At 38.7% G+C, this 20,223-nt stretch overlaps 1 protein-coding gene across 25 annotated transcripts in view; it reads right to left on the minus strand.

Moving 5' to 3' along the window:
- The window catches only part of PTPN4 (protein tyrosine phosphatase non-receptor type 4), a 293,063-nt gene that overhangs the window by 200,052 nt on the left and 72,788 nt on the right, over window positions 1-20,223 (minus strand). Inside the window, exon 1 of one of the 25 annotated variants that reach the window (XM_074008834.1) lies at window positions 9,182-9,258. The exons of 23 other annotated variants lie outside the window; for them this stretch is intronic. The gene's annotated coding sequence lies outside the window, so the exon portion shown is untranslated. Of the gene's footprint in view, window positions 1-9,181; window positions 9,259-20,223 lie in introns of those variants that run through there. One more of the 25 variants, XM_015431983.4, reaches the window with a different exon arrangement.

Genomic DNA, 20,223 nt, shown 5'->3' on the forward strand with positions numbered 1-20,223 from the left:
AATTCCACCCAGATGGGGAATTCTCAACAAGGTATTGATCAAAAATTGGCTAATCAAATTAATGATTTTAGACAGTTTGTTATTTAGCTTGGAGATTGGGTAGTGAGTCTCGAACATAGCATGCAAATGCAGTGCGACTGGAATACTTGTGATTTCTGTATCACCCCATATTCCTACAATGAGAGTGATCATTCATGGGAAATGGTCAAAGGACACCTTCTGGGTAGGGAAGATAATTTACCATTGGACATAACTAAATTAAAGAAACAAATTTTTGAAGCCTCTCAAGCTCATTTATCCATTGTGCCTGGAGCTGAGGCGTTACATCAGGTGGCAGAAAATCTTTCTGGACTAACCCCTACAACTTGGATTAAGTCTACTGGGGGCTCCACTGTAGTAAATTTTGGAATTATGTTTCTCTGTATAATCGGCTTATCTTTAGTGTGCCGGACAAGTCAAAGGATCCTGCGTCAAAATCGAGTGAACAAACAAGCCTTCATCGCCATGGCACATTTATATAAAAAGAAAGGGAAAGATGTTGCAGGAAGTCAGGGACCCGGAACAGAGGGACCTGCTGAAGCCGTGGCAGAAGAACATAAATTGTGAAGATTTCATGGACATTTATTAGTTCCCCAACTTAATACTTTTATGCCCATCTTTACTGCAATCTCTAAACATAAATTGTGAAGATTTCATGGACATTTATCACTTTCCCAATCAATACTCATAATTTCCTATGCCTGTCTTTAATCTCTTAATCTCGTCATCTTCGTGAGGATGTATGTCACCTCAGGACACTGTGATGATTGCGTTAACTGCACAAATTGTTTGTAAAGCATGTGTGTTTGAACAATGTGAAATCTGGGCACCTTGAAAAAGAACAGGATAACAGCGATGTTCAGGGGACAAGGGAGATAACCATTAGGTCTGACTGCCTGGGAGCCAGGTAGGACAGAGTCATGTTTCCCTTACTGCCAAAAACGGGTAAGAGAAATATCGCTGAATTCTTTCCCCAGTAAAGAATATTAATAATTGACAGCCCTGGGAAAAGAACACATTCCCAGGGGGAGGCCTCTAAAATGGCCACTCTGGGAGTGTCTGCCTTATGCAGTTGTAGACAGGGATGAAACACGCCCTGGTCTCCTACAGTGCCCCCAGGTTTGCTTGGATTAGGAAATTCCAGCCTGGTGAATTCTACTCAGACCACTTCTCTGCTCTTGAACTCTGTTTCCTGTTAAGATGTTTATCAATGACAATGCATGCACAGTAGTACATGAAACTTCATCAGCAATTCTAGTTTTGCCCTGGCCTTGTGACCTTGCCCTGCCCATCTGCCTTGTGATATTTTATTACCTTTGAAGCATGTGATCTCTGTGACTCATACACTATTCGTATACTCCCTCCCCTTTAAAATCGCTAATAAAAACTTGTTGGTTTTGCAGCTCAGAGGGCATCACGGAACGTGACGACATGATGTCTCCCCTGGACACCCAGCTTAAAAATTTATCTCTTTTGTACTCTTTCCCTTTATTTCTCAGACCAGCTGACACTTAGGGAAAATAGAAAAGAACCTACGTTGAAAGACTGGGGGCTGGTTCCCCCACTAGACATTCTGGTTCACAATCTCCTGTTTAACATCAAGATTAGTTTAATTTGGCAAAATCCATACTTTGGCAATTCTCCATTATGTTAATAAAATGTAGCTTATTTCTTTCAGTGATGGTAAATATTAATGCAAATTAAAAATTTTAATATTGGCTTTTAACCTCAGATGTTGTGACAGTTCAGCTATGCATTGTTCTATAGATTATAGCCATAAAACCTGTTAATAAGGAAAGAACCGTGATAACTAGTTGTGTATTTATTTATTCTAGGTAGCCTCTCTCTGCCTCACTTGCTTCACTGAAATGGACAAAGAATAATAGCACCCACCTCAAAAGGCTATTGTTGGTATGAGGAAATACAGGTACTGCACTAAGCTAAAACACAAAATGACTAATCTTTAAGTGATCAATTTACCCTAAAGAATAATTTATGTAAGTGGTTCTATACATTCCAGCTCAAATATAAAAGAAACCGCTTTATAATGTTTTCACTTTAAAAATCCTGACAGTTTAAAAATGACATCTCAATTTCCATAATCATTAAATCAAACCTTCTACCACTGTCAACAGAAGAGCACAACAGCAGATTTGAACAGAGAGAAGAGTAAGTCAACTTGAAAATAAGTTAACTGAGAATATCCAGTCTCAAGAACAGAAAGAATAGCCTGAAAAAAAAAAAAAAAAAAAACAACCATGAACAGATGAACAGAGCCTGAGACCTCAAAGACACTAACAAGCATACCAACACAGTCATAATAAAAGTCTGAGATAGTAGACAGAAAAGGGGGCTGACAGAATACTTGAAAAAATAATGGCACATACCTCCTCAAATTTGACTTAGAAAAATTAATCTACACATCCAAGAAGCTTAATGACCTCAAATTAGGATAAACTCAAAGAAATTTATACCTAGACATATCATAGTCAAGCGGTCAAAAGTCAAAGAGAAAGAAAATCTCCAGAGCGAAAAGAAAGAAGTAACTCATCACTTACAACTGATCCTCAATTACAGTACAAGGCAGTATCTAGTCCGGAAACATGAAGGTTACAAGGTAGTAGGATGATACATTCAAAGTATTAATAGAAAATGGCTATCAAAAAGAATACCATATGTAGCAAAACAAAGCTTTAGAAAATGAGGAATAATTTCAAATATTCCCAGAGAAACAAAACCTAAAAGAATTTGTCACTAGCAATCTGCCCTAGAATACAAAGTACCACTTAAGAGTAATTAGATACGCTGGGCACAGTGGCTCATGCCTGTAATCCAAGCACTTTGGGAGGCCAAGGTGGGTGGATCACAAGGTCAAGAGATGGAGACCATCCTGGCCAACCAACATGGTGAAATCCCGTCTCTACTAAAAATACAAAAAGTAGCTGGGCATAGTGGCACACACCTGTAGTCCCAGCTACTCGGGAGGCCAAGGCAGGAGAATCGCTTGAACCCGGGAGGCAGAAGTTGCAATGAGCCGAGATAACGCCACTGCACTCCAACCCAGGCGACAGAGTGAGACTCCATCTCAAAAAAAAAAAAGAGTAATTAGATAGCTAAATGTAAACAACGGTAGAAATGTATTTTGTGTTTGTAACTCTTTTTTCATCCTGATTTAAAATATAACTGCACAAAGCAATACTATGTTGATGGGCTTACAATGTATAAAGATGCAATTTGTATGACAATAATACAAAGGAAGGGGAAAGGGGGATGAGCCATATAGGAGTAAATTTCTGAATACTACTGAATTAAGTTGCAGTTCCCCCAACGAGATGGTTATAAGTAAATACCCAGGGCAATCACAAAGAAAAAATTTTCTCAAAAACATATAGTAAAATAAACAATAGAAATAAAATGACAAATTTAAAAATATCAACATGCAACAACATCTGATGTAGATGAACAGAGAAACAAAAGAGACCAAAGACACAGAAAATATTTGCAAAATGGTGCTAGCTTGTCAGTAATTTCATTAAGTGTAAATGGACTAAACACTCAAATCAAAAGGCAGAGATGAGCAGAATGGATTTTCAAAAACCTGCTCCAACTATATGCTCTCTACAAAAGCCATATTTCAGATTCTAAAACATAAACAATATAAAAATATATATAAATATATACCACAAAAAAGTAACAACAGAGCTACCATACCTATACTAATACTAATTTCAGTCAAAATGAGATATTTATCCAAAAGTGCTACTAGATAAGTTTTATTCTTACTGTATAAGAACAAAAGGGTAGACAATTATAAACATATATGCAGCTGAAAACAATGTCCCCAAATATATCTAGCAAGAACTGACAGAATTGAAGGGAGAAATAGACAATTTGACAATAGTAGGAGACTTCAATACTTCATTCTCAATAATGAATAAAATATGCAAAAAAATAAGGAAACAGAACATTTGAACAACATTATAAACCAACTAGATCTAACAGACATTTATAGAACACTATGATCAACAAAAAAACATATAGAATCTATTCAAGTGCACATGGTACATTTTCCAAAGTAGAACATATATTAGGGCCATAAAAAATCATCAGTAAATTTAAAAGGACTGAAATCATGCAAAGTATGTCATTCAATCACAATGGAATAAAATTAGAAACGAGTAACAGGTGGCTAGCTGCAGTGGCTCACACCTGTAATCCCAGCACTTTGAGAGGCCAAGGCGGGTGGATCACTTGAGGTCAGGAGTTCGAGACCAGCCTGGCCAACATAAGGAAACCCAGTCTCTACTAAAAATACAAAAAAAAAATTAGCTGGGCATGGTGGTATGCACCTGTAACCCCAGCTACTCAGGAGGCTGAGGCAGGAGAATCACTTGAACCTGGGAGGCAGAGGTTGCAGTGAGCCGAGATCTCACCACTGCACTCCAGCCTGGGTGACAGAGTGAGATTCTGTCTCAAAAAATAGTAAGAAAGAAATTATCAATTATTAACAGGAAATTGGGGAAATTTACAAAAAAGTGAAAATTAACGCATTCATAAGTAATCAATGGTCAAAGTAAAACAAGAGAAATCAGAAAATACTCTGAGATGGATAAACGAAAACAAAAATAACAACACATCAAAATAGATGCGATGTAGAAATAAACCCCTGCATACACAACTCTTAGAATAAAACACAGGAATAGAGCTTCATGGCACTGGATTTGGCAATAATTTCTTTAAATGACACCAACAGCATAGGCAACAGAAGAAAAAACAGAAAAACTGGACTTCATCAAAATTAAAACCATCTGTGTGTCAAAGGACACCATCAAGAAAGTGATTTTGCCGGGTGCGGTGGCTCACGCCTGTAATCCCAGCACTTTGGGAGGCTGAGGCAGGCGGATCACGAGGTCAGGAGATCGAGACCATCCTGGCTAACACGGTGAAACCCCGTCTCTACTAAAAATACAAAAAAAAATTAGCCGGGCGTGGTGGCGGGCGCCTGTAGCCCCAGCTACTCTGGAGGCTGAGGCGGGAGAATGGCGTGAACCCAGGAGGCGGAGCTTGCAGTGAGCCCAGATCGCGCCATTGCACTCCAGCCTGGGGGTCAGAGCGAGACTCGCGTCTCAAAAAAAAAAAAAAAAAAAAGAAAGTGATTTTAAAGAACACAATATAGAAGAAAATATTTGCCAATCATATATCAGATGAAACTAATGTCTGGAATATATAAATAACTCCTATAACTCAACCAAAAACCAAACAATCCAATTTAAAAAGGACAAAGAACTTCAATAGGCATTTCTCCAAAGAAGATATACAAGTGGCCAATACACACATGAAAAGATGCTCAGTATCACTAATTATTAGGGAAATGCATATTAAAACTAATACCCACCTCACACTTACTTGGATGGTTACTACTTAAAAAAAAAATAAAAAAGAAAAGAAAAATAACACTTGTTGGCAAGGATAAGGAGAAACTGAAACTGGAAGTACACTGTTGGTGGGAGTATAAATGGTGCACCCACTGTGGGAAACAGCAGAGTCATCGTTCCTCAAAAAATGAAAAATAGAATTATCCTATGATCCAGCAATTTCACTTCTGGGTATATACCCAAAGGAACTGAAAGCTGGGTCCCAAAGAGATATTTGTACACACAGGTTCACAACAGCATTATTCACAATAAACAAAAGATGAAAACAAACCAAATGTTCACTGAGGAGATAAGCAAAATATGGTATATCCATTCAATGAAATGTTATTCAGCCTTTAAATAGGTAGGCAATTCTTACACATGCTACAATGCAGATGAACCTTGAGACATTATGCTAAGTCAAACATGCCAGGCAACAAAATGACAAATATTGTATATAATTCCATTATATGAGGAAACTGGTACATTCAAAATCACAGATGAAAAGTAGAATGGGGAATGGAGAGCTGTTTATTGGGTACAGAATTTCATACTTTAAAGATGAAAAGCATTCTGAAGATGGATGGTGGTGATGGCTCCACAGGATGTGAATGTACCTACTACTATTGAACTGTGTACACTTAAAAATGGTTAAGGTGGTAAATTTTAGTAAATTTTATGCTATTCATATTTTACCTAGATTAAAAACAATTTTTTAAAACATAACGTTTTTATTGGCGATCATTAAAAAGTCAGGAAGAAACAGGTGCTGGAGAGGATGTGGAGAAATAGGAATGCTTTTACACTGTTGGTGGGACTGTAAACTAGTTCAACCATTGTGGAAGACAATGTGGCGATTCCTCAAGGATCCAGAACTAGAAATACCATTTGACCCAGTCATCCCATTACTGGGTATATACCCAAAGGATTATAAATCATGCTGCTATAAAGACACATGCACACGTATATTTACTGCGGCACTATTCACAACAGCAAAGACTTGGAACCAACCCAAATGTCCATCAATGACAGACTGGATTCAGAAAATGTGGCACATATACACCACGGAATACTATGCAGCCATAAAAAAGGATGAGTTCATGACCCTTGTAGGGACATGGATGCAGCTGGAAACCATCATTCTCAGCAAACATAAGAACAGAAAACCAAACACTGCGTGTTCTCACTCATAGGTGGGAATTGAACAATGAGAACACTTGGACACAGAAAGGTGAACATCACACACCAGGGCTTGTTGTGGGGTTGGGGGAGGGGAGAGGGATAGCATTAGCAGATATACCTAATGTAAACGACAAGTTAATGGGGTGCAGCACACCAACATGGCACATGTATACATATGTAACAAACCTGCAAGTTGTGCACATGTACCCTAGAACTCAAAGTATAAAAAAAAATAAAAAATAAAAAAACAACATTTTAGGAAGTGATCTAAGTTTCTATAATCAACAAATGTTTAAAGGTGTGCCAGGCAGTTAATTAGTGAAAATACTGTATTTTTGAATTTTGTGAAATTTGTGGTATTAGCATCTCTTAATTTGTGATCTCTCTTATTCTAAATAAATACACTCAATTGGATTTCTTTCTCCATCACCTTTTTAAAAATACATGCCATTTTTAAACTTCAGTGCCTAAAATGTCCAATACTAGTCTTTAATACCAGCAATTTCTTCTACTTACTACACATACTGGGTTTTAAAACTAGAATTGGAAGAGCTGGGCGTGGTGGCTCACGCCTGTAATCCCAGCACTTTGGCAGGCTGAGGCGGGTGGATCACCTGAGGTCAGAAGTTCGAGACCAGCCTGACCAACACGGAGAAATCCCACCTCTACTAAAAATACAAAAACTAGCCAGGCGTGGTAGCATATGCCTGTAATCCCAGCTACTAATCCCAGCTACTCGGGAGGGTGAGGCAGGAGAATCGCTTGAACCCAGGAGGCGGAGGTTGTGGTGAGCCAAGACTGTGCCACTGCACTCCAGCCTGGGCAACAAGAGCGAGACTTCGTCTCAAAAAATAATAAATAAATAAATAAAACTAGAAGTGGAAAACACATACACCAACTTAGGGACTCATACCTGATGCTTTCAACCAATTTTTATATATAGTGTGTAAAGAGAGATTAACTTTATTTCTATAGATGAAGAAATAGAACTACATAGGTTCCACAATCCCCTCACTGTCACACTGCTAGAAAGTATAAGACCTAATGAGCCAGACACCTGAGGCTGCAATCATTCTACCATACCTTAAAGATTCATTTATTTATTTAATAAAATATATATTAAGCATGCATTCTGTTCCAGGCACTACACTAAGTACTGAGAACTCACTAGAGCTAATGTATTAGCTAAGGCAGTAGAAAATATTAGAAAAACAAGTTGGAATCTTTGAAGTATTACATACATGAAGTGTTAGACAATACTACTTCTAATAGCAGTATCACTATTTGTAGTAATCATAATGTATAGATCTTGAATAATAAGAATACTAAACATTAAAGTGTCAAATAAAAGGAGCTTTACCTTTGTATTTCTCTTAGCACCTAGTACTGAGCTCTGTACTCCGCAGTATTCAAAAAGTATGTATTATATAGAAACATTAGTATCACTTTGGCCTCTGTTTCTCTCAATGTCCTTCCCCAACTGGGTTTCTAGAACACTAGCAGCCAGGTTTATTGCCCAGGCAGGACACTGGTAATCCCTTTGAGGAAACTAGCCAGCAGCCCAGGAGAAGACTTATAAATGCTAAAACGTATACGCCAAAAACAGAACCACCATGCACACACATGCACACGTATGCACCCACATGCACCCACACACCCATTCACGAGTTTCCTATCAGCCTTTTGTTATCTCTCCCACCATTGTCCCATACTATGTTGGCTGTATAAAGGTATAATAAGGTGTCTTCCAAATGTATAGTAGTTAAATTAGAACCATAGTACAGTAAGGACCCCACCTAAAGCCATGTAGGACCAGGTCAGTGGGGCCTCTCAGGTTGTATCTGTGGGGAAGGGCCAGTGTCTTCCATTTTTAATCTATCACAGACTATGGCAGATTGTATTTTAACAAAAATGACAGCTACAATTTTCTACAATTTTGCCACTACACCAAGAGGTGGAGTCTATGTCCCTTCCACCATTAATGTGGGTAGACCTTTGTATCTGCCTCAGTGAGTAAGAGGACAGCAGAAATGACACAGTGACTTCTGAGGCTTGGTCACAAAAAGAGATACAATTTTTACTGGGTTTGTCGGGGGATACTTATCCCTGGAATCCAGCCACCCATCTCCAAGGAAGCCCAGGCCACATGTGGAAAGGAACTGAGATCCTCACCCCTCAGCACTGGCAGAATCTCTGCTCACAGCCAGCACCAATTTGCCAGATATGTGAGTGGAGCCACTGCAGTTGAGCCACTACAGCTGACTGCATTGAAAAGAGAAAAGTCTTCCTTGCCAAGTCCAGCCCAAATTACAGACTCATGAACAAAATTAATTACTGTTATTGTTTTAAATCATTACGTTTTGGGATGGTTACACAGCAGTAGGTAACTAGAACATAGACCAATACAGTATGTTTGCAAATACATTAAAAATGACTAGAAAATAAAATTTTTTAAGACACAAAAAATACAAGTCATAATTTTTTATTATTAAGCAGAAGGTGAAGTCTCTCTCAACTGTTATAAAATACTAATACTAAATACTCACTCTCATTTACCGTACTTATTTCCTCATAGGCCAGGGACCGGTACCCAGTCCATCGACGATCCGTTGAGTAGCACTGTCCTAGGCTATATGAAAGCAGGAGAAGTGTAATTTGACTGGAGTGGCATTAAAACCACCAAATAGTAAGGAAAGAAAGGTGTTCAACTAAGCAAGCATTTTTAAAATTTTGCAATCCATTACATTAAATCAACTCTGCTTGAGAGTAAAGGTATCCTGATTAAATACCATGAAGACGAATGGATCAGTCTATCCACATGGGAGAGCTTATACTGCAGAATCCTACACCTATCTCTCCCTTACTTGGATTTCATACATACCATGAAAACTCCTGATTGTTCTCTCCCTCTGTCTCTCTCTCATACACACCAAGGAAGTTCCGATTGCTCACACATATGCACTCACTCTCTCTCACACACGCAGACCAACACACAAAGCAAACACGGCAAAAATTTTAGCAGCTCTCGATTCTCAGTGGTAAGTATGTAAGTGTTCATTATATGCATCATTATTTTAATTTTTCTGTGTTTGAAAGTTTTCATAATAAAGCTGAGAAAATTAAACAAAAATTTCATGAAACAGGAATGGATATACTATTTACACTAATAAATCTATGGAAATAGAACCCAAAATAATATACAATATATAACAGTATATTTAACAATGCTACTATACCATTAATGTGACCTGAAACCAGTATACTACCAATGAGTAAAGCATTTATATACCACCTCCTAGTCATTCAGCTCTTAAGGATAACTTATTGGCCTTTCTCTCACTTAAGTGTGAATCAGAATCACTTGAGTTTTTGAAAAATACAGATTTTTGGGACCCAATTCCAGATTCTGAAAAAATAACACTTCAGTAAGTCCCACAAGTGATATTAATGTGGTTGGTTCATATCAACACCTTTGAGAAACACGAATGTAGAGCAGAGGTTCTCAAACAGGGCCAAGTTTGTCCTCCAGGGAACACTTGGCAATGTATGGAGACATTTTTTGGTTCTCACCATGGAAGGCTAAAGTGCTACTGGCTCCAGTGCGGAGATGCCAGGGATGCCATTAGACGTCATGGATCGGACAGGACAACCATACAAATAATTATCTGGTCCAAAATGTCAGCAGTGCTAAAGTTGAGAAACTCTAATACACTGTTATCAAACAGCATTTAAGAGGAAGTTCAGAGGTGTTTCTTTTCCTCAATATCATAAAATGAGTAGAAGAAAAATGGAAAGGATGAGGAACCCAGATTGACACAACTAGAAACTTTGACTTATGCTGCTTTTAATGCCAGACACTCCTCCCTTCAAGAGTTAGAAGACTGACCAGGCATGGTGGCTCACGCCTGTAATCTCAGCACTTTGGGAGGCTGAGGTGGGCAGACTGCTTGAGCTCAGTTCAAGACCACCCTCAGCAATATAGCAAAACCCCATCTTTACAAAAAAAAAAAAAATTAGCTGGGCGGCCAGGCGCGGTGACTCATGCCTGCAATCCCAGCACTTTGGGAGGCTGAGGCGGGCGGATTACAAGGTCAGGAAATCAAGACCATCCTGGCTAACACGATGAAACCCTGTCTCTACTAAAAAATACAAAAAATTAGCCGGGCGTGGTGGCAGGCGCCTGTAGTCCCAGCTACTCGGGAGGCTGAGGCAGGAGAATGGCATGAACCCAGGAGGCGGAGCTTGCAGTGAGCCGAGATCGTACCACTGCACTCCAGCCTGGGTGACAGAGCAAGACTCTGTCTCAAAAAAAAAAAAAAAAAATTAGCTAGGCATGGTGGTGTGTACCTGTAGTCCCAGCTACTTGGTGGGAGGCTGAGGCAGGATGACTGCTTGAGCCCAGGAGACTCTGTATCAAAAAAAATAGGGAGTCTACATCACCTCTCTTGATTCTGGGGAAAGAGGGATAGGGGAAGAAGCTTGAGACTTGTAACTGCTTTGACCAACAGAGTAGAGTAGATGTGATGCTATATGACTTCTAAGACTACATCAGAAAAGGCCTTTAGCTTCTATCTAGCTCCCTTGGAACACTGACTCTCAGGATGCTCCCCTTCAGAACCTAGCTTCTAACATGCTGTTAAGAAGCCCAAACCATATGGAGAAACCATACATAAGTGCTCTGCTCAACAGTCCCAGCTGAGCCCATCCTTCAGTCATTAGACATATGAATAAGCAATCTGGGAAGTGGATCCTCCAGCCCCAAGTGTTCCAACCCCCAGCTACTGCCAATGAGCAAGCAGACATTTTGGAACAGAAATCCTATACTCTGTTTGAATTCTTCAATCACAGATCCTGTAAATAACAAAATGGTGACTGACTTATGCTACTAAATGTTGGCATGGTTATGCAGCAACAATAACTTAAACATCTCACATTCTGTCACTTATTCTTAAAACAATGACAGTTCCTTATGTTAATCCCCTAAGGATTAAGTGGCTTGCCTATGGTTACACAGGCAAAAGTAATAGGGTAGTACTTGAATCCAGATCTGTCTAATCTCAAAGATTTCCACCATATCATAATGATTTCTACTTCTTCATGCTGAAATTATTTTGATTGTTATTTTCAAAGTCAACCACAGAAGCATCTAAACTAATTGAAGGTATCATGGAAAAAGACACACTACTATTTGTAAGGTTTGCTAATCTTCAATCTGATCCACTGTACTCAATATATTATTTCCTCAATCTCCACCTCAACACTTGCCCCAGAAAATTAAGGGGAAAAGAAGTCACAATCACATATACTGAGACCTTTGTTACAGTAAGGGCTCACAAATGAGAGAATAACTCTGCTCATGTATGTTGGTGACATTAACAGAAAAGGATTACAGCTGGACAGAGAATCAATAGTTTTGTTGTTGTTTTACTTAGCATACCCTAGTTTTTCTAACCTTTCCCAATAGCTTCCTATGTTCCTAAATCAATGTATAAATGGAAAAATGTCCTTACTGCAAAAATGAATGAATACAAATGAGTGAAAACTGAACTCAAATGAATGAATGCAAATGAGTGCAAAGCAGCAAAAACAGGGCACCCATTCAGGCAAACATTAAGCTCTCAAAATACAAATATTTCGATGTTATTATGCTGCACTCATCTGGAATTTAGCAAAAAAAAAAAAAAAAGTGTTTTCAACCAGGCGTGGTGGCTCACACCTGTAATACCAAGGCAGGAGGATCACTTGAACCCAGGAGTTGAAGACCAGCCTGGGGAACATAGGGAGATCCTGTCTCTGCACATTTTTTTTTTTAATTAGCGGGGAGTAGTGGTACCTGCCTGTGGTCTCAGCTACTCAGTATGCTGAGGTGAGAGGATAGCTGGAGCCTGGGGGGTTGAGGCTGTAGTAAGCCATCATCATACCACTGATCTCCAGCCTGGGTGACAGAGTGAGGTTGCCTCAAAAAAAAAAGTGGGGAGGCGGGGGGTTTCATAGCCTAACACAGGGGTCTTTCTTTTCTATTACAAATGTCACAATTACAATATCTAGTAAGCCACTGATTCACTCTAAATCTGTTACTATCTATCTATTACCTTGGGGCAGTCACTTCATTTTTCTGAATCTCAACTTCCTCATCTGTAAAATGATAGAACTTTTTGTGATCTATAATCTGTACTGTCCTATACAGGAACCATGCCACATAGGATGACTAAGCATTGGAAATGTGACTCATATAACTTAAGAATTTGTTTTTTCTTTTTTTTTTTTAGACGGAGTCTCACTCTGTTGCCCAGGCTGGAGTGCAGTGGCATGACCTCGGCTCGTTGCAACCTCCGCCTCCCGGGTTCAAGCAATGCTCCTGCCTCAGCCTCCTGAGTAGCTGGGATTACAGGCGCCCACCTCCACACGCGGCAATTTTTTTTGTATTTTTAGTAGAGACGGGGTTTCACCATGTTGGCCAGGCTGGTTTTGAACTCTTGACGTCAAGTGATCCGCCCGCCTCAGCCTCCCAAAGTGCTAGGATTACAGGCGTGAGCCATGGTGCCCAGCCAAGAATTTTTTTTAATTTAATTTAAATGGCTACATTTGGTTAGTGGTTATCCCATTGGACACTGTGGGACTATAGGAACACTAAATATCCTTCTAATTCTAAAATTCAATCATTTCCAATTTCCAACATTTAAAAAAATTTCTTTTCTCCCTAAAATTGAGTAAATAAATGAACTTAATAATATATAACACAATCACGCAGAAAAAAAATGATTCCAGTAATTTTTAAATATAATAGTATCAAAATTGACAAACGTTTTCAGTTAGCAGCCAGGCAGAAAATATTTTAGGCTTTACAGGCCGTAAGATCCCTGGTATAACTACTTAATTCTACCTCTGTAGCATGAAAGCAGCCATAAACAATATGTAAATGCATGAGAATGGCTGTATTCTAAATTCAGATACTGAAGTCTGAATTTCATGTAATTTTCATGGGTCATGAAATATTTTTTATTTTTTTTAAAGAACTTAAAAACTTAAAAAGCATTCTTAGTTCACAGGCCATACAGAAAAGGTGGTGGTCAGATTTGACCCACAGGCCACAGTTTGCTAACCACAGCAGAATACACTGAAGATAAATCAAAAGAAATATAAAAAACTCCGAACTTTATAAAGTTTGTTGTTGACAGTGTCTTGACGCAACATTCTGAAACTATATTGTGTGTATTACAGGATTGAACAAATGAATAAATATTGATATTGTTGAGAACCAGGAGTCTGGCTACAGGAGACAAGAGGTCATATATGGCATCAGAGATGGTTGCAGTACTGGATGAGAATTAGAGGTACTGGTTAATCTCATGTTTAAAAAATTATCCATTAGAACCTAGAAGTCAAAATACTTCAATAACACTGAATATACTTAATCCACTATATACTATTCCCCAGTAAAAGAAATTAGGACTCTGGAGAAAAAAGGCTGATTTCAGAGCTGGAGCAAGGAAAATACAAGGTGAGGCTAAATGTCTTGTACCGGTAAGTAAGTAAGTAAGCCCTCAAAATCTAAATGAGGACTAGTCAAAGAACAAGAGAAGCAGTTTAAAGAAACTGCTACCAGGAAATATGGAACAACTTAAGTTCCAAAATAAATAATAATAATAGATTATAATACTCTGAATAAAAATCTGTAAGTACAACCTGATGCTAATGTTTTTAAGTGAGGGAGAGGAATAACTTTTTTTAATAATAATATCGAATGATAAATATAGAAGGAATAACAGAAATAGAAAAATGCCATTTTATAATTACTATAACTGATTCAGGTAAGACTTAACAAATGCTAAAATCATTGGGTGAGAGTTAGTGGGTAACAAGATACATACTCCAAAAGTATCACCCCATAGATTACTTAATTACAAAGGGGAAACGATATCTTTACAATGGAGAAATCTGTCATATCCCACCTTAACCAAATAATCAAATTTAACCAAAACTGTTATCACAGACACCCTCATGTCATATACTGAGAACATAACACCTTATGTAGTATTCTTGCCAAAAATGTTTAACTTGAATCTAGTGATGAAATAAATAAAATTAAAACAATGAGACAAATCCAAATTGAGGAACATTCTAAAAAACCATTTGCCTGGATTCTTCGAAAATGTGAGGAGTAGATGTAAAAGGATGGCGGAGCATTGTAGATTTAAAAAGATAAAGCAACCTACTGCAATGTGTAGTTCTTGATCCAATCATGAATTTGGCAGGGGTAGGGTAGAAAGTATAAAGGACTTGCTTGAACAATTGGAGAAATTTGGAATACAGACTGCATTTTAGATAACAGTATTGTGTCAATGCTAAATTTCCAGAGTGTGATCATGTTACACAGAAGAACATGTTTATTACCAAAAGATGTATGATTACATGCTGAAACATTTGGGTAAAGTGTTATGATCATGGTATCTGCAATCCTCAAATAGTTCAGAAATTTTCAAAGTACATATACAAAGAGAGAGCAAGAAAGCAAAGTATCAATTAATGAATCTATGCAAGAGTATATAGACGTTCAATATACCATTCTTACTACTTTTCCATAGGCATGACATTATTCAAAATAAAAAGTTGTGAGGAAAGAGTGAAAAAATAATTATTTCAGTCAGGGGTGGTGGCTCATGCCTGTAATCCCAGCACTTTATAAGGCCAGGGAGGGCAGAGCTCGAGTCCAGGAATTTAAAACCAGCCTGGGCAACATGGTGAAGTCTCGTCTCTACAAAAAATACAAAAAATTAGCCAGGAGTGGTGGTGTCTGTGGTCCCAACTACCCAGGAGGTTGAGGTGGGAGGATCACTTGAGCCTGGGAAATCAAGACTGCAGCAAGCCAAGATCACACAACTGCACTCCCACTGGGCCACAAAGAGAGACCTTGTCTCAAAAATAAAAAAGAAAAAAATCATTTCAAATTCTGCTTTTATACTTAACAAATGCATACACAATAAAACCAGTTATAAAAAATCACCAAGCAATTAGCCACCTAAAAAGTTTTCTTCATAGCTTTTTTTTTTTTTTTTTGAGATGGAGTCTCATTCTGTTGCCCAGGCTGGAGTGCAGTGGCGTGATCTCGGCTCACTGCAAGCTCCGCCTCCCAGGTTCACGACATTCTCCTGCCTCAGCCTCCCGAGCAGCTGGAACTATAGGTGCCTGCAACCACGCCTGGCTAATTTTTTGTATTTTCAGTAGAGACAGGGTTTCACTGTGTTAGCCAGGATGGTCTCGATCTCCTGACCTCGTGATCTGCCCGCCTCGGCCTCCCAAAGTGCTGGGATACAGGCGTGAGCCACAGAGCACAGCCGATAATTCTTTGTACTTATTTGAAATGGAATATTCCCAACTGGACCATCTGCTTTACTACAAACTTAGTTTATTACACAATGTTTTGTACGTAACTATAAATTCAAATGCTCGTAGTGTAAGATAATGGACTAACTTAGCTTATTGTTATAATACTGTATACAAAGAAGGTTCCCTTGAGCTTTGTGAACTGAACTTGGCAATAGAATGGGCCAGATTCCCTTAGGATAGTGCTACCAAAACTACGAACTATAAAACTGATACCCTGTAGAAGGGAAAAAAAATTCAAATGTAGCAACAGGTTTTTCTCTAAAATTTATCTCTCTATACTTATATATACCAAACACATTTATATAGAAGTCATTATGCAACAACTTAAATAAGAAGCTTCTTATTTAAGAAATGGTATACGACAACAAAAAAGTATTCCTGGTAATCACGTGCAAAATCAATCATCTGAACATGAATGCATAACACTGGACCTACACATAGATTCACTGATGTACAGACAGCATTTCCAAAATGTCCTTTGTATGTCCTCTATTCAATTGTGACTGACAAGAATGAAGAATTACAATGTCAAAATAGATTTGATATTCATTAACTATATATTAAATACAGAAATCTAATTTGTGTCATTTCTTGCATCAAATTGATGTACTTAAGGTTTTTCCTTTTTTATTTAACTTAATCTTTTACAACTCACTATATCCTATTTATACATTTCAGCATCTAAAGTACAGTGTGTGCAAGAAAGAAACACACTCCCAGACCCACTAAGGCCCTACAGAGTTTTCTAAACCTATGCCTTCAGTATACCTGCTTATTCATATAAGTATGTGAATAGCTAGCTCCCAGTTGCTAGACACAGTGCTAGATGCTAGAGATACAAATATGCACACATCTAGATCTCTGACCTCAAGAAGCTCACAGTCTGCTTAGGGATGGAAACCAAATAATTCAGTGAAATTATTAACTAAAAAAGACATAAATAATTTAATGAGTCAAAGAACTACTCTTTTTCCTATCTACAGCTCATTACCTAAGTACTAGAAACATTAGAAGCAGCCAGCTAGTTCTTTCCCTCTCTCCCTCTCCATTTTCTAAATTTCTGTCCTTTGGTCTCCTCCCAATGAGATTCCAACAATAAAGCCAATCTTTCATAAGTGCTACCAGTCAATGAGAATATTTTCATTTTTGTCTAAAAAGAGGCAGTCTTATAGTATATGTGGTATTATATTTAAAGCTTTATTGTTCCTCTCTTCTCCAGCAAAAATTATTTCATTAGTTAGGGGTTTAGTGCATTTTTTTAGAGGGGGAAAAAAAAGAATGCTGGTCTCTAGAGTTTTTATCCTTCCTTCAGAAAGCAACTGTTTCCACTGGTCACAGTAGCTCACATCTATAATCCCAGCACTTTGGGAGGCTGAGGCCAGAGGATCCTTTGAGCCCAGGAGTTCAAGATCAGCCTGGGCAATATGCCAAGATCTCGTCTCTTGGGGGGGGAAAAAAAAGTGGAACACACCCATGGTCCCAGCTACTCGGGAGGCTGAGGTGGAAGGATCGCCTGAGGCTGGGAGGTTGAGGCCGCAATGCGCTGTGAGCATGCCACTGCACTCTAGCTAAGGAGACAGAGCAAGACCCTGTCTCTAAAATAAATACATATAAATTACTCTAGTTACATCAGAATTAGCAGAGTATTTATAACTAAAGGCTTAAATCAAGTGTCCATGTGTTAGGCAATTAGATAAATGTTCCTCTTTACTTTTCCCTAACCCTTCCCATGTTCAACATATCTATTAAGTACCTCACATTGTGCCAGACAGGAAGAAGTGACATGAATATATCAACAAACAAAACAAGATAAAGGTCCTTGCCCTCATGGAGCTTCTATTCTAATGAGGAAAGAAAAAATATATATATAGTATAATGTGAGATGTTAAGCAGAGAATATCAGCCATGCAGGAGTAGGAAAGCAATTTTAAATAGCCGGCTCAGGAAAGCCACGGCTGAGAAATTTGCTTTTGAGCAGAGACTTAAAAAGTAAAAGAGTGAGCCATGTGCATACTCCATCTGCCTGGAACACTTGGGAGAAAGGTGGGCGTTCAAGGCAGAAGGAAGAACAAACATGAAGACCTGAAGTAGGAACAAGTCTGCCAGTGCCAAGAACAAAAAGGAGGCCAGTGTGCCTTGAGAAAAATGAAAAAGAAGAGTGGTCAAAGATAAGATCAGAAAGACAGCTGGGTCCACAGACCATGTAGGGCTTTTTTGGCCACAGTAAAAACTTCAGCTTTTACTTTAAGTAAGAATGGAAGCCATTAAAGGATTGTGAGCAAAGGAGCAAGATCATCTCCTTTACCATATAAATACAGTTGACCTTTGAACAATGCAGGGTTTAGGGGCACTGACCCTAACCCATATAACTCTTGACTTCCCCAAAACTTCACTAACAGCCTACTGTTGACCGGAAATCTTACCAATAACAAAGTCAATTAACACATATTTTGTATGTTATATGCATTATATATACTGAATTCTTACCATAGAGCTAAAGAAAATGTTAAGAATCATAACGAAGAGAAAATATATTTACTATTCGTTAAGTGCAAGTGGATCATCACAAAGGTCTTCATCATTCTCACTGTCTTCACATTAAGTAGGCTCAGGAGGGGGAAGAGGAAAGATTGGTCTTGCTGTTTCAGGGTGGCAGAGATGGAAGACGTAGTGGAAGGGGAAGCAGAAGAGGCAGGCACACTCCAAGTAACTTTACAGAAATACATAGTAATTTATGTTGGACTTTCTAAAACTTTCACTTAAAATGTTTATATTATGGTACCAATCCTTCTTCTACGATTTGCTTTAGTTTCAGTGCCCATATCTTAGAAGGGTCCATGTTGTAAAATAAGTTAAAGGCAGTCTTGAATAACTGGAACCCTTCTGCCAGACTGTCTACAGTCAATTTGTTTTCTGGCATTGTTTCTTCTACATCTTCTTGCTTATCATCTGGCACTGGTTTGGAAGCACTCATCTCCATCAAGTCATCTTCCGTTTATTCCTCTGGTGTTGTGTCTAATTAGCTCTCGAATTTCTTCAAGATACATACCTTGAAACCCTTCATCCTCAACATTTTAAAAGTATATATAGATATAGACATAGACATAGACATAGATATCCACAATCTCTTTTATGAGTTCCCTGATTGACTCTGTTGTAAATCCTGTGAACTCATGCACAACATCTGGACAAAGTCGTCTGCAGCAGGTATTTACGGTTTCAGGCCTGATGGCTTTCACAGCTTTTTCTAGAACAACAATGGCATCTTCCATAGTGTAATCCTCCAGACTTCCATGGTGTTCTATCAGGGTTCTCTTCCATAATGCTGACAATTCTTTCCATAGAGTATCATGTGTAATGAGCCTTAAAGGTCCTTAGGACTAATCAATCTGGAGTCTGAATTAGAAATGTTGTGTTTGGGAGAACAAGCAGACCACTTCGACACAGGGTTAAACTCACAGGGTTCTGGGCAGCCAAGGGCATTGTCCAACATCAAAAGAACTTCAAAAGGCAATCCCTTACTGGCAAAGTAGTTCCTGACTTCAGGGACAGAGTACACATGAAACCAATCCAGAAAAAGAGTTATTGTTCGGGCCTTCTTGTTATACAACCAATAGACTGGCAGCTGGTCTTTACTTTATCCCATCAAGGATCGGGGGTTAGCAGCTTTAAGGGCAGTCCTGATCATAAACCTGACTGCATTTGCACAAAACAGTAGAGTTAGCCTATCTTTTCCTGCCTTAAATCTTGGTGCTCACTTCTCTTTTACTAATAAATGTCCTTTGTGGCATTTTTTTTTTTTTCCAGAATAGGGCACCTTCATCTGCATTAAAAACCTCTTAGGCAGATATCTTTTCTCCTCAATGATTTTATTTTTTCTTAGTTTTTGTTGTTGTTGTTGTTGTTTTTGAGATGGAGTCTCGCTCTGTTGCCCAGGCTGGAGCGCAGTGGTGTGATGTTGGCTCACTGCAACCACCACTTCCCAGGTTCAAGCAATTTTCCTGCCTCAGCATCCTGAGTAGCTGAGATTACAGGCGCACACCACCATGCCTGGCTAATTTTTGTATTTTTAGTACACGGGGTTTCACCTTGTTGGGCAGACTGGTCTCAAACTCCTGACCTCATGATCTGCCGACCTCGGCCTCCCAAAGTGCTGGGATATAGGCATGAGCCACCGTGCCTGGTTCTCAATGATTTTCTT

This window comes from Macaca fascicularis, chromosome 12, assembly GCF_037993035.2.
Source record: "Macaca fascicularis isolate 582-1 chromosome 12, T2T-MFA8v1.1".
In the NCBI taxonomy this organism is placed as follows: domain Eukaryota; kingdom Metazoa; phylum Chordata; class Mammalia; order Primates; family Cercopithecidae; genus Macaca; species Macaca fascicularis.